This window comes from Gordionus sp. m RMFG-2023, chromosome 5 (assembly GCF_954871325.1).
Source record: "Gordionus sp. m RMFG-2023 chromosome 5, tfGorSpeb1-WG-v2, whole genome shotgun sequence".
Taxonomy (NCBI): Eukaryota; Metazoa; Nematomorpha; class Gordioida; order Chordodea; family Parachordodidae; genus Gordionus; species Gordionus sp. m RMFG-2023.
The window spans coordinates 4,733,317-4,749,336 of NC_088779.1; the positions used below are offsets into that span (position 1 = coordinate 4,733,317).

At 23.8% G+C, this 16,020-nt stretch overlaps 1 long non-coding RNA gene across 1 annotated transcript; it reads right to left on the reverse strand.

Moving 5' to 3' along the window:
- Positions 1-1,536: 1,536 nt before the first annotated feature.
- On the reverse strand, positions 1,537-2,940 carry LOC135930034 (uncharacterized). Its single transcript, XR_010572709.1, has 5 exons — positions 2,625-2,940; positions 2,310-2,543; positions 1,856-2,225; positions 1,709-1,811; positions 1,537-1,669 (listed from the first exon to the last, which is right to left on the reverse strand). It is a non-coding gene; the product is annotated as an uncharacterized LOC135930034 (long non-coding RNA).
- Positions 2,941-16,020: the final 13,080 nt, after the last annotated feature.

Below are 16,020 nucleotides of genomic sequence, written 5' to 3' on the forward strand. Positions count from 1 at the left end.
TAACAGCATGTAGATCTTAAAATTAATAGCAATTTACTAAACAATGCCCATATTTTAACAAAGAATTTTATCAAATATTTTTATTTAAATTTATTATAAACTCATTTTTTAACAAGTGTATGAATTTGAACAACTCGCATCTTTCAAATTAAAACTCTAAATGATATTCTAAGCTATCATAAGTGTTGTATCTGTCGATTTGTAATTGACAGATATGGACTTTTTCAATTGTTTTCGAGAAGATATAAAATTATAATTAATAATCTTTGTTTTAAGATTTGTATCACTGAGATTATATATATTATTGAAAATTTTTTGGAAATAAAATTATGGACATGAAATATTGATTATATACTTATATACATTATAGATAATATTAGTGCCATTTTGACCATGGACGAGACACTTGGGGAAATATTTGACAAAATATAAAAAAAAAATTTGCGATCATGCAACATTAGGAATATAAAAAAAAATTAAAAAGCAACAAGGATATTTTAGACTACAACAAATATTTTACCAATTCCGCAAAAAGATAATATAGAATGTAAGGTATAAGCAATGACATTAATACGATAGACTGCCGATCGTAATGCTAAAATCAAATTTGAAGTGACAAAAATTGAAGTGACTGGTGGCCATTTTGTGTTTGTATCTTTTACGAAAGAAGCATATGATAATTTCATAAATTTCAGGTATATTTTTATTATGTTTATATTTATAATATATATATATATATTCTAATTAAACACCAATTTATTATTTACCTTATATATTATAGTATATATGAATCAAATAAAGGTCACTACTGAATATTTTACTTGAAATATTTCTGCTCTTTATTAACATTTGCAATTTATTATTTAATAATGAATATCAATTGAATTTAATATTTTTTAATTACTAAAAGATTTAAAATGGTAGTATATTGCTGAGGAAGCAAAATTTCCTTTCATAAGTATGATATCTCAAATTAATTATTCTATTGTAAAAATTATTTATGGCAGATTTCCTATGAAAGATAAAATATTACAAAAGTGGACCCATGCTGTGAAGAGAGAGAACTTCAATGTAACAAAATATAGTAAAATATGTTCAAAGCATTTTACACCAGATTCATTTATTCCATCTATTACAAATCATGTTCAATTAAGAGAGGGAGCAATACCATTAATTTTTAATTTTCCAAAGCATCTTCTAAAAGTAACAAAATAATGAATAATAAATTATAACATGCAGGTTTCCTAGAAGCCAGATTAATTCAAAAATACATGATTATTTTTTTTTATAGAAATCAATTCTAGATTTCTTTTGTATTTTTATAATTTATGTCTTTTATCTTTTATTTTGGCTTATAATTATGTTATTCCTTAATAAATATAAAATACCCATTTCTAAATATTTCTTTATTTAAATTTAATTCACTAAAGTATAAAAATCCATAATGTAAATATATATCATGAAAAATACAAATAATATATATTATGTTATATTTACATCAAATAAAATAATTGTATTAATCTAATTAATATGTATCGCGAAAAGAAAATATTAATCTTATAAATCAACAATAAATACAAATAATATATATGTTATATTTATGTCTAATAAAATTAATTTATTATAACCAATAAAGTCATTAGAAATTTTCAGATAATTTGTTCTTCACCTATAAATATTTAAGTTAAATAACATATTTTTATATTACTTATTGCCTTTGAAAAAGTACAGCCTTGTTTAGTTTTTTGATATTTAATTGTAATTTTTGATTTACTTTATTACCAAAATGATGCATTCTTATGTGCAGGTATCTGAAAATAAATTTTTATTAAAATCAAGTAAATATTATATATACCTTTTTATTATAAGTCTTATTATAACTTGATAATGACTTAACCCTGCCTCTTGATCAAACATATGATCTTGCAGGTCACTAAGGATATTTGTACCTAATATTTTTGACAATATTAGACATTCTATTTTTTTAACAGCATGTCTTTTGGTTATTTCATCTACTTTTTCAAAATCCCTGAATGAGTTCTCTGTTATTTTACATAAATTTGACACGCTTTGGGATGGTATTATCAATCCACCATAATTCTTAACTTTTATTAATGTATAATTATTGTCGTTTGCGGAATTATCAATTAGGGAATGTAAACAGATATCACATCTAACTTTCTTTTCTTCATATTTAGTAGTGACCTTTATTTGATTCATATATACTATAATATATAAGGTAAATAATAAATTGGTGTTTAATTAGAATATATATATATATTATAAATATAAACATAATAAAAATATACCTGAAATTATGAAATTATCATATGGTTATTTCGTAAAAGATACAAACACAAAATGGCCATCAGTCACTTCAATTTTTGCCACTTCAAATATATTAACCGGCAGTATATAGTATTAATGTCATTGAGTATAATTATTGTCGTTTGCGGAATTATCAATTAGGGAATGTAAACAGATATCAAATCTAACTTTCTTTTCTTCATATTCAGTAGTGACCTTTATTTGATTCATATATACTATAATATATAAGGTAAATAATAAATTGTTTAATTAGAATATATATATATATTATAAATATAAACATTATAAAAATATACCTGAAATTTATGAAATTATCATATGGTTCTTTCGTAAAAGATACAAACAGAAAATGGCCACCAGTCACTTCAATTTTTGCCACTTCAAATATATTAATTGGCAGTCTATAGTATTAATGTCATTGGGTATAGGTATAAAAGGCTTTCAATTGTCTTAATTGAGCAAATTAAAGTAAGTGGTAAAAAGTATAACAAGGGTTTAATAGGTTTTATAATTTTGTAAGTTAGTGGAATATAAATGGACGAACCGTTATATATTACTGTGATATAGGTTTAGGTTGGTGATATAAATAAAGTAATCATTATATATTACTGATAATAGTGTACTTTTGGGAAAATATTTTTTGGGAACCATTGGATATGGTGGGAGTAATAATTTCTGTATTTATATATTTTGTTTTAGCTTTTAAACCCAGTGTTTTGATAATAATTTTATTTTTTAACCCTTAAGACTCATTAAATGGCGTTATAGGTATTCCGTCATAGGAAATGAAGACCTCATGTTATGAAGGACAGAAAACATTTGTGATTATAATTAGCATGAATAAATTTTATTTGAAATGTTATGTGAAGAAGAAAAAAATTGTGATGATATTGATATTTTTTTTTTTTAAAAAAAAAGCTGATGAAAATTATGGATATGAAACATTTTGCTAATGTTTACAAAAAAAATGAAAAAAAGAATTATTTGACTGATGTTGTATATAAAAAAAAGATATAAATGAAATAAAAAGAAAAATTTGGTGATAAATAATATTCAAATTCCAGGTTCGATATTAAACATGTGCTAAAGATGGATTGACAATCAATTGGTCATAAATAATTCAAGTTTTTAAATAGAATAATAATGTTAAAAGTTTAAATATTCATACGTAATATTATATATATGTAAAGGTAAATTAATAAAAATATTCATTTGATTTTGGAGGTTATATAAATGAATTTGATATTATTTTAGACCTAAGGAAAAGAGCAGAAAGGAATAAATTATCATATAATAAAAAGTCTCATGTGAATTTTGGGATAATAAATTTTTTAATATCTGAAATTTAGGATTATGATTAATAGGGATAACTTTAATAGAAAGATAAAGAATACATTTTGGAAATAAAAAAAAACATTCGACTGACTTACTGTTCATAATATTCTGTTCAATCAACTACAAAGATTTTTCCCATTCAACTAAAATGTTTTGCCCAATCAAACTACAATAATTGCCCAATCAACTACAATGATGCTGGATTAATAATATTAAGTAGAGAATGTTGTATGTCCAATGATGCAATTGATCAAATGAGCTATGACTCGTTAACCATTAAATTTTAATGACAATCAACAGTCCAAATACCTTTGAATTAAAGGATAATCAACAGCATAATGACAATTACATATGTTTAAGAAAAAATATAGAACTTCCTGAAACAGTAAAAAGAAAATTTAAAGAAAATAAATAATGATACTAATTTTTAAATTTCTTTTTGATTATTTATTAGAATTCATGTAGACATTTACTTTGATTGATTATGTATGTAAATTGTATTTTTATAACCAAGTTGATTTCTCAAGAAAGGGAAAATGTGGTAGCTGTTGATTTATAATTGAGATATGGGCATTATTCAATTGTTTTCGAGAAGATATGATATTGCAATTAATCTTTTTTTGATTTGTATCACGTGAGTTTATATATATTATTAGGAATTATATGGAAATAAAATTATGAATATGAAATAATATATACTAATATACATTATATATAATAGTAAAAATGTAAAAGTATCTTGAATGGAATATAAATATATTCTTTTAGGATATTCTCAAATTAAAATCTACATGACAATAAATATACATAGGAAGCAAACCCCTCTTTATATGCCTACTTTCCTAAAAAGAAATTCTGCCTTTCAGGGGAAAAATTTATACGCTATTAATTACTGAGTTTAGGAATGAAGCAATTTTCACCATTTATTTTTGATTATATTTTTAATGGCTTCTAGATACATTTAATGTGATCATAGCCGTTGCGAGGAGAGAAAAGGGAAGTCCCTCTTTAAAAATTTTCCTGTCATTGTAAATATCATTTTAAGCAAATAAAAAAATTTCCCATACAAACCTTCCACCCTTACAATATATCACTCTAAAGAAGAGTTTGAAAGAAAAATTAGAAAAAGTTAATAAAATTTTAAAATAACGCCTAAATTTCAAAATTTTTTTTAAAAAAGGATGTTTTATAAATAAAAAGTGAAAACCAATATTTTTATAAACCAATTACATATGTCATTGAATAAAAATTAAATAAAAACGCCTAATGGATTTAAAGACCTCCAATAAAATTTATGTGGCAAAAAACTTAAAATCGGTCACTGTAGATGACTCTGTGTTGAATTGACCGATTCACAAATTAATTTCGCAAATTCTCACATTCGACGTTTTAAAATTTATATTAAAGGTATTTATATATAAATCATTTACATTATATATTTTTGGGATTCAATAAACCCAGTCTGAAAGATTTGTAAATCAAGATTTAAGCAAAAAGTATTAAAGTAAATAAATGAAAATATTAATATAATCTTTTTTAGATATGGAGGAAGATAATCATCAATTTATTAGGTGGTAAAGGAGCTAACTTTAAACGAAGAGCTCTAAGATTTAACCTAGCTAATGATATTCTACATAAAGGAACTATTTTTATGATATTTAATTTATTATATAAAACTTAGAAAAATAGTTATCATGAAATATGATGAACAATTAAGATTTTATATTTTTGTCGCATCACCTCTAGTTGGTATATTATATCTTAAAATAATAATAGTTTGTAATATCAAAAATATACTCGTAATAAAAATTTACTCAAGACTGTTTTTCAAAGAAGATAAAAATAGCTTTCCTAAAAACACATAAAAAAAGAGAAGGAAATAAAGATATCTAATAAAATTACACCCATTGTGGGATGATTAATAAGATGTTTAAATTTTTAATAATATATATTTTGATTAAATAGACGGCATTAAAGAATTGAATGCAAACTGTTACTTATATTTATTTTCAAAAACATTGATTAGTAAAGTTTATTAAAATATTAACTATAATATATTCTATAACTGTCAAATATATCTGTAAAAGTGGCATTTTACATACTATTTTGACCAATTCTATATCATAGCGGATTAACAACTATATGTCCACTTACTTTTTATAAAGAAATTTTTTTTACTTATTTGAACCTTGGAAATATTTTTAGGCAGAGGTATGGTCAAAAAATGAATAATATAGTTAATTAGTTGTTTGAAACTCGGCTAATTACAATATTAAACTTGTTAATTTTCAATTAATTAATGATTATATTTATTTAATTATGGTTATAAAATAATTCAAGTAATAAAAATCAATTAAGCTTCAACTTTTACTGTTAAATTAATATTTATACATTATTATTGATATTTTTACTAACAGAGAATTTGATTATAAACTGACTTAGTGAAATAATAATTTATATGTATTAATTTAATAATTAAAATAGCTCTCCTTTAATAAAAATTTAGTTAGTCTTATTAATTTTTAAATAAATCAAATCTATATATAATACTTAATAAATTTATTTTTAGTTCAGGGGGTTATTAGAGACTATTCAAATTTTTTAGGTGACTCGAGCCCCTACGCTTCCCCCTAGTGACGCTACTGAGATTAACGGACTAACTACTTATATGGCATAATTACATAACCTGAAATATAATTGATCTTTCTCAAACTGATGTCCTCTCTAATCTAACCCCAATTAGATTTAAAAAAATAGATTCTGTAGGGAACGAGGAAAGTAGTATAAATTGGGAACGATAATAGATATAAACAAATTCGATATAATCGAATTATTTCGGTTAATGTTTATAAGCAGTTTTATTAAAGATATATTATTACAATATTTATTGTCTTGTATACATCAGAAAATAAAATATATAATTATTAAAATCAATTGAACATATTATCTAATATTAAATTGACGCCTCAGAATATAAAAATTTAGTATAACTAAAAAATAAACATTTTAATATAATTTAACAAACATATAACAAAAATATAAACATTTTCTCTATTAAAATTATACAATCAGCTACAAATATCTGTGTTCCTAGGCATTTATACAAATTTCATTTGAACTTTAAAAAAAATGAAATTTATAAATATGATAAATTTTTATATTCAAACATTTATTTTGCAAATAAATATTTTATATAATATAGGGATATTAAAATAAAAAATTAATAAATATAAGGAAAGTTGGATAGAGGAATTTAAAGAAAAATGATATTTTCAAAATTGGAGGAGATTAAAACATGGATATAAACAGTGGCGAAGCGTCAAGTTTACTACTAGGGAAGCAATTAAAAAAATTTATTTATTTTAGTCAAACACAAATCATAAAAATATTTGGATTTATAGGAAAATGATCAAGTACTGCATTATAAAAGTTATCGCTAGATTTTAAATTTTTTAATAATTTTTTTTCAATCGAAAATCAAAGATAAATTCGATAATCGATTTTGACACATCATTGTTTCTGCAATAAGATTTTATTCTTTTTAAAGATGAAAAACTCTGTTCCTGCTCTTGCTGTTGTTGAAGCCAGTTAAGATAAATTTGCATAATTAAAAAAAAACTCTTTAAAACTTTTCATCAAATCGGTGCATATTAAAACTTAGAGTATTTCATTAGCATTCTTTTTCTTTCTAAATTCAACATCCCGAAACACTAAATTTAATTCAGTTTCCAGCTTCTGTAAATCGAAAAATTGAAAATAAGTGTTTTTTAATTATCTAACGGAAATTTTTATTATTTGGAAAATTTTACTAATATCTAACAATTCGACGAATTTAATTTGGTGTAATACATAATGAAATTGAATTAATCAAATCATTTTGAATATTGCTTGATAGTCCAATAAAAACCCCACTATTGTTTGAATAGTATTCTGAGAGCAAATAAATTAAATTCAATATAATTTTCTCTATTTACTGAATTAGACGATTCATCATCACCACGGAATACGAGCTCCTGAATTCCAAGAAAACATATATAGTTGATCAATATTTCTCTATTTGATTTGACTTTAGAATCATGCTGTTCGATTGATATTTTGCGCATCAAATCTATCATATTTTCAATACGATTTTGGCCAAATGTTTTTAATTTCGATTGCAAATGAGTGGTAGATTCTTTGGTTTAACTGCCTTTGAAAAATTATTCATATCCGAAAATCCTTTATAATTCAAAGTATATTTTTTGTTTGGGAATAATAGGTATGACCAACAATATAGAGAATTAGAAAAATTCACATCCAGTGTGCCATTCATATTTTTCATATTTATCGATAGAAAAATTACGGATGCAAGTTTTGATTTCCTTTTTTTAAGTTTTTTAAAATTGGTTTTGGTCTTCTTTCAATAATCAATTTTTTCGCATCAAAATTTTTTGAGCTAAATGATAATGTTAATAAATTTTCAATAATACAATCACAATTATTAAACATTTATAAGCATTTTTTTATTTGCTTCCCCAATGCTTATTTTTTAATGGTAAAATTACACAATTACCATGGCATGATTTTCTCTTTATTTATTTAATAAAATAAGCAATATTAAATTTGTTTCCCTCATGTATATTTTTTTAACGTAGTAAAAATAATGGTAAATTTTTTAACGTAATAAAAATAATAGTAACCTTTTAACGTAGTAAAAATAATAGTATTTCCAAATATAGTAAAAATAATATTAATTTTTTAACGATATAAAAATAATATTAATCTTTTTAACGTTATAAAAATTAAATTAATCTTTTTAACGTTATAAAAATTATATTAATGTTTTTAACGAAGTCAGCTTAGTTTATTTAGCATAGTACAAAGATTATATTAACTTTATTTAAGAATTTTGTAGGGTATATACACACAATTATAGATCATGATAAAATATTATACACATAAATAACAAACATTACAAGAAATGATAATATATGGAATTATAAATGTTTTAAAAAAAGGAGAAATGTTAAACAAATGTGGATAAACTTTTAAAAGAAAAGAAGATAGAGAAAGGGGAATAAATTAAGACAAAATTGACAAATTGAAAAGACATGTTAAAATAAAAGGATTGACAACATAATATGAAGATATTGTTGCGAATCAGTTAATATATGGTAAAATTTTGAATTTTGTAAAGGACTGTGGCAATTATAGCAGAGATGTACGAGTACATCAAGTGTAAAATAAGTATATAAGAATAGAAAACCGAAATGGGTATGAGGCGGGGGGGGGGGCTACAAAATTGACTACTGAAGTCATAGACAGTGAGGGATGCATGGTTGTGATTATAAGCATCCACATATAGAATTCCGAAAAGTTGTTAATACTTTATATACTAAATGTGTGCAAGGAAGTAGGAGAAGAATGATCAAGAGGATAAGGAGAAATCCAAATAAATGAAAATGTCATATATTGAGAATATATGAAGTGGCAAATAGTAAAAAAGAAGATCAAAAAGAATATACACATTCTTTAATATTTTACTTGTAAAATGTAAATATTTTTTTGTTTTCTTGGATATAAATGTTTGTGAGTAAATAAATATTAATGTAAAAGATAAGTGGTATTAGTACAATAATTAATATAATAAATAATACTATATAATAGTTCTTAGCTAGTAGTTCTAAAAAAAATAATTAAATAATAACAGTAAATATAATATATCTATTATCATTTAAGTAACTTTTTCCTAAAGGGATAAGACTGGTTTAAGATTATTTTTCATTTACAACAACTCATTACTTGCAAACTTATTGTTATATATGTTATTTTCTCTATATAACTTTTAAGTTTGCTATATTGTAATTATAACATTAATTTTTCCATATTTTATCCTATAAGCTGACCATAATATAAAATACGAGATGAGAATTATCAAGCCATTATAAATTAGTAATGAGCGAATAAATTTTTATCTATCCACAATTTTGAGTTCTGAGATATATGTTTGTAGATTCTTTCTACAGATGAATTGAATAGAGGGATAAAAAATAATTTTGAAACTAATAGAATGAGTGTTTGAATCCCTAGATTCCTGATGCACTTTTCATAGGAAGATAATTGATATGGCTTAAGAAATGTATGATCTGCTTTAGGAAAAAAATACAAATAAAGATAAGAAATTGTCTACATCATGAAATAGTGAGAAAATTGGTTTCAATTTATTATAATCAATATCTACATGATAAAATTAAGAATTCATTGGAATCAATCAATAAAGTGATATATTCTAGTGAGTGAATATATTTGATTTTAAATTAATTTATCAGATATTTCTTATAATATAAATTTAATTCTATTCGGATTTATATTGATTATATTATATAAATGTAAATAAAATATTTTCACTGTTTAACTTCTTATTTATCCTTATTTTCCAGCTATTCTTTTGCAGGAATTTCTCCAATACTTAATTCCCGGGAATTTCACATCACTACACATATTAAACAAGAAACCAAGATGTTGGTTTCTTATTTTTCTTTATTTTCCCGCTATTTTTTTCGTATAATAAGACTTAAAAGAATTTTACATCACTAGACAGATTAAAAAGTAATCCAAGATCTAGGTTCTAATAAATTAAAAAGATGTTATTGGCTTTAGTAGATGCTGCATTACATCGAAATGATTTTCATAGGTTAATATTAATGTCATTTGGAAAAATATAAGTTAAATTATACCATCTCATTAAAATAAATTAAAAATATTCCACATGGATTAAATATTATTTGATTATCATTTTTAAGAAAATATATCTTTTTATTTCTATTCTTTATTTCTATTATGTATAATATACAATAATCCCGAACATAATAACCCTTATGATATAAATGTAATTATTGAAATAGTGTTAATCTTTAAAATATAATCACAAGTTTGTTTAAATTATTTTTTGGAAAGGGGGAGGGAGGGGGTATAAATGTTATTAAATTTCCCTAATTTAATTTATATTTATAATATAGCAATTCAGAATCACATTGTTTTAATTAGGCGTTTAGTGATAACATTTGAGATAATATATTTCCATAATCTAAAATTTAAACATATTGTAATATATTGAAAGACATAAAAATTATAATTTTTGTTGGGTCTTTTTAGTCCATCCCTTCAGTTACATTTACATTTCCTCCCGCTAAATTTTTGTCAACTATAATAAAAGAAAATAAACTTTATTTAAAGTATATTATAAGCATAATAAAATATTCAATTTCAAAAATTTAAGTGACAGAATTTGAGATATACATTTATAAAAAATCTAAGATCATAAACACAAATAATGTATTAAGTAAGACTTCATAAATTATTTTAAATAAATGATATATTTTCACGCACTAACTATTATCATATCGAGTAAAAAAAGTCCAACCTCATTCTTTGACACGGGTAAATATATGTTAAAATAAAATATTTAACCTAAAAATCCTAATTTTTTGATGGGAGCGCCTTAAAAACATATTTGAGAACAAAATTAACATCTCTTTAATTACTAATAAAATGAAAATTTGTAAAATTCATATGAGTTTAATAATTGATATTTTGTTATGTAATCCTTTTTAATTAATCCATAAAAAGGTTCACTTTGGGTATAATATTATTTTAATCAAAATCAATTCTTTTGTTTGAACCTCTATATTTATTTCTAGCGATATCTGTTATAAATAAATATTTTAAAATATGGTAACTGATGTCGAAATAAAATATTAAAAAAATTATCAATAATTTAAGTGTAGTGATTATTAGACATATTTTAAAAAAAAAAATAAGAACACGTTAGCCATATATTCACATAAGTAAATTATTTATTGATGGGAGTACATAAAATTATGTTTGTACGTTTAATAAAATTATATTAATTTTTTTTTCATTTTAAAATAATTTATTTAATTAAAATAATATTAAAATTACAATTAACATATTATATCTATATTCTATATAAAAATATATAATTAATAAAATTATATATTTATGTATGGTAGGGCGGGGCTTAATGACCCATATATAGATATACAATTGAATCTACAAATTTCGATTGATATTCTTTGTCGCACTAGAAATCTTCTTTTGGATCATCTGTGATTAAATGTGTGCCCAATTGTTTTAATAATTTTAGATTGGGGTCCAAATAATCCACGGGTGTCTGAGACTACCGGATGAAACAAAAATTGTTAAGTTGGCTATAAGCTTCAAGATTTAGCAAATAGATGTCCTAAATTTTCAGCCAGCTATGAGCAAAATCTCCAGGCTTACATAATATTATTTTAGTTATAACCCTAATCGGACCGTTTTTAAAAATCGACCTGAATCGGGTTTTTTAACAACACTAGCTTAGCCTTGGTTGCGAAAATGATAAATTAACAAGATTATAAGAATTCTGAAAAATTTTATAAATAAATCAAGGATCTGTTACTAACCTTTATAGGAGTTATAGGCAAAACAGAAACACATAGCCTTTGGGTAATGGCTAACTTTTTCTAAGTTTTAATTTTTAATTGTAGAAAAAGATACTATACATTAAATTCTTCACAAATTTACTGCCTACCATAGATGCTCTAGTGGGAAAGTAAAGAGATTTTGGTTCAAACACTTAAACATTACATTAAACGAATTTCAGGCAATAGTGTTAAAAAAAATATAGCATATAATTATAATACTTATTAATATAGTATAATCGGTAATGAAGCACTAATGGTGCCGCTATTTTTGACAGTTGTAAATTTATGGGCACCGAGAAACGCTAAATTAACATTAAAGGTTGTGTATAGGAAAAACATTACAGGTCTACATGTAGCTTTGTACTAACATGATCCTTTCATGCTTATTCTTTCAATATCTATTTTTTTTTTTTAAATTAATTTTATTTTCCTATATGGTTAGTGGTTTGAAGAGTTACTAATGAAAAAATAATTATACCAAATTCACTATAAATATTAAATAAAATATTTACTTATAAAAAAATAATATATTTAATTAATTCCTGTTTCCTTTAGATGAAATGAGAGATAAATTCTTATATTACAACATAAACAAGAAAATTATTCACAAAAAAAATAAGCGACTAATTAGGTAATTAAATAATATCTATACAAGTATAATATAATCTATAAATTATATTTATAAACCAACTTTATATTAATTAATAATTAATTATGAAAAATTCTTTCTTTCTTTCCTTTCTTTCTTTGGTGTACCTCTTAAGAAGTAAATATAGAAAATCAAATCTGCAAAAAAAAATTATGTCATTTAAATAAGATCAACTTGATCCAAGAATGAAAGAAAACTCGTCTAATTGGAATGCAATTAATTAACCTAAAATTTAAAACAATTGGGAGAAAATATAAAAATAAAAACGCTCCCATTATATATAAATAATATTAAGAAAATGTAAACAATTTTATTTTTGGCAGAGAGAAAATTTGATATTTGCCGCAGCAAAATATAATTTTTTAAAAATAATGGACAACAATTAACATTAAATTTAAGCATATATATATTTTGAGATATAAATTAATTGTAGTAGCCACTCCATAAAAATAACAAATTTTCCCTACTTCAAATTCCTTAAAAATTTATGAGACAGAATCATGTGCTGATACCTTGGCATGAGTACTTATTTTATATTTTATTGAAACCTTTTTTACCATGATAGGCGTAATAATGGAGATTCTTTGAAAGTTTTTATATATATGGAATAGGTTTGACTAGGATTATTTTAAGAAATTAGCATTTTTTGCCTTAAAAGATTTAGATGATTTGTATGATATTCCCAGTAAATATCATATTCCATCCCTAAATTGATAATGATTTTAAGCTAATAGGGACACATTTTAACTTAGTCGGAATACCTGGCTGTTTGGTTAGATTAGCAAAATCCAACTAAACTAGTGCTGGATGCCAAGTAAATTTATATTTGCGTCAGCGCTTGAGAATATAAATCTTAAAATTAAACTATATTTGTTTCACGGATTCTCTGCATTACTGTATTGTTATAAGTTGCTAATCTTACAGTTTTTCTTATAATAAAATTTAAATTATTCTAAAACCCCTTTTCAAAATTTAATTTAATATAATTCGAGTATAATTATTTTTCTTCATTATTCATTTTATATCTATATTTATGTGTATGAGAACTTTTACATCATATCCTGATCTCAGCTCTGCAATGTCTCCATTAGATAAAATATTTTAAAGACAACAGACCTTTTAGAAGCCTACGAAATTATCTTTGAAATTTAGATGTAGGCAAATTGCTTCATCTTCACCCCGTTTAGTTAGGTAGAAATTGTGGCTATGGCAACTCTATTTGGGAAGACTAGCATTTGATTTTGATTAATAGTTTTATGAAGTTTTTTCAAAATATATATATTTTTTAAAAAAATAATTAATATTATTTAAAAAATAGAAAATCAATACAAACAATATTGGAAAATTTTGATATTAAATATCATATCTCAAAAACAAGCTATTGTCGATTATTTTTTAATGGATATAATTATAAATTCTTAGATTGTGTCTTATTATTTTTCAATGATTGGAATTATTAATAAAACTATTACAGGAAACGTGATCGAGATCCAGTCTATCATCTTAAAAATCTTAAAAGAAGTTAGAAGTAAGGAACTCAATGAAAATCTATTAAAGACAATTTGTGTCATCCTAGCATTCGGGATCCCTGGAAACATTATAATGATATTTTTGGTAATTGCTTATAGACATCATTGTCACGTTAAACAAAGATCAGATTTCTATTTCATATCATTGGCATTGGCAAACGTACTAATACTCACGATTAAAATTCCCTGGGTCGTTTATAATATTAAGAATTTAAAAAATCATTACTCCCTAAATATGAGCCTATGGTTAGGGAAATTCGAATGGTTCCTAGAAGACAGCCTCATCTGTTTTGTCAATTATCTCTTGGCTCTAATGTCCATGGATCGCATGTTCGCTATTAAGTATCCTTTTGTATACTCTAATTTATTCAAATTTAAAAATATCCAAAAATATGTATACACTATCATAGTCATTAGTCTAATTATAGCGTCGCCATTTTTAAATTATTTTCACGTAAAACGTATACACCCGTTTTATTCGACTAACAATATGATATACAACATGACAAAACAAGACATGACGGGATATGCCTTTATTGCTCATAAATTATCTGAGCACGACAAATATTTATCAAATAATGACCTAATATATACGTATGTATTTAACGAAGAAATGAGAAAGTTCTCTTCGATATTCGACGAAGTTGAAGCTGTATTCATGAATCTGATTCCCTGCCTCATCATATTAACTAGCAATGTGATAACGGCCACTTTGTTTTATAAACGATCCAGATCTCATATGAAGAGATTAAATATACCCGCGCTCAATGTCAGTCAGCCGATAGATCTCGCTATAAATTTCCATTCCAAAATTCTCCAAAAATTTGTAAAACAAATCACCAATCCACCTCAAAACTTTATCAATAATGATATCCCTTCAATCAATATTACCAATAATGATGAAAAATTCGAGCCATCTTCCCAAATTATCTCGAAAAGAAACCAAATTTCACCGTGTACATTGGCGAAAAGTGTATCTTCATCCGAGAAAATAAGCATTAGAAAGGCTAGAAACAAGGACTTCACGATATTGATGGGGTTCTTGAGCTTAGCATCTCTCATATTTTCCCTACCTTGGCTCATATACATATTCCAAATGGGCCCTGCTTGGGAAGATGATTATTTTTTAGTATCTAATCCTAAGCTACACTTTTTTGTGAACGTCATGATGTATCTTCAATATTTAACTTATCCATATTTAATTATTTTGACATCACCTCGTTATCGGAAATATCTTTTGAAATTTATTTTATGCCGCATGTATTCTTACAAGCCATAAGTTTCTCAATTATTTAAAATGTATGAGTTTATTCACACAACACGCATAAATATAGTTGATTGATATGTCACATTTCATTGGTTTTAAACGCGTTTAATTTATTATAAAATGGTTATTCCCATATTTAAGCAAAATAAAAATCTATGATTCATGTTAAACTCGTTTAAAATAAATTATTTAATTATTTTTTAAAAAAAATTATAATTACTTTTGATTTTATATTTTTCTTAATTTATTCTTATACATTTTTATTCTTAACTCAAAATAAATGATTAAAATGTACATTCAAACCTACTTCTCAATTCCTTTAAAATATTATTAGCAAAAATGAGATTTAAACATAGTTTAATAAATGTTCCCCATTTCTCATATAAGAAATGAATAGATTGCTTTTGATTTGAAAAATTTTTTGAGCATTTGTTTAAAACTTAT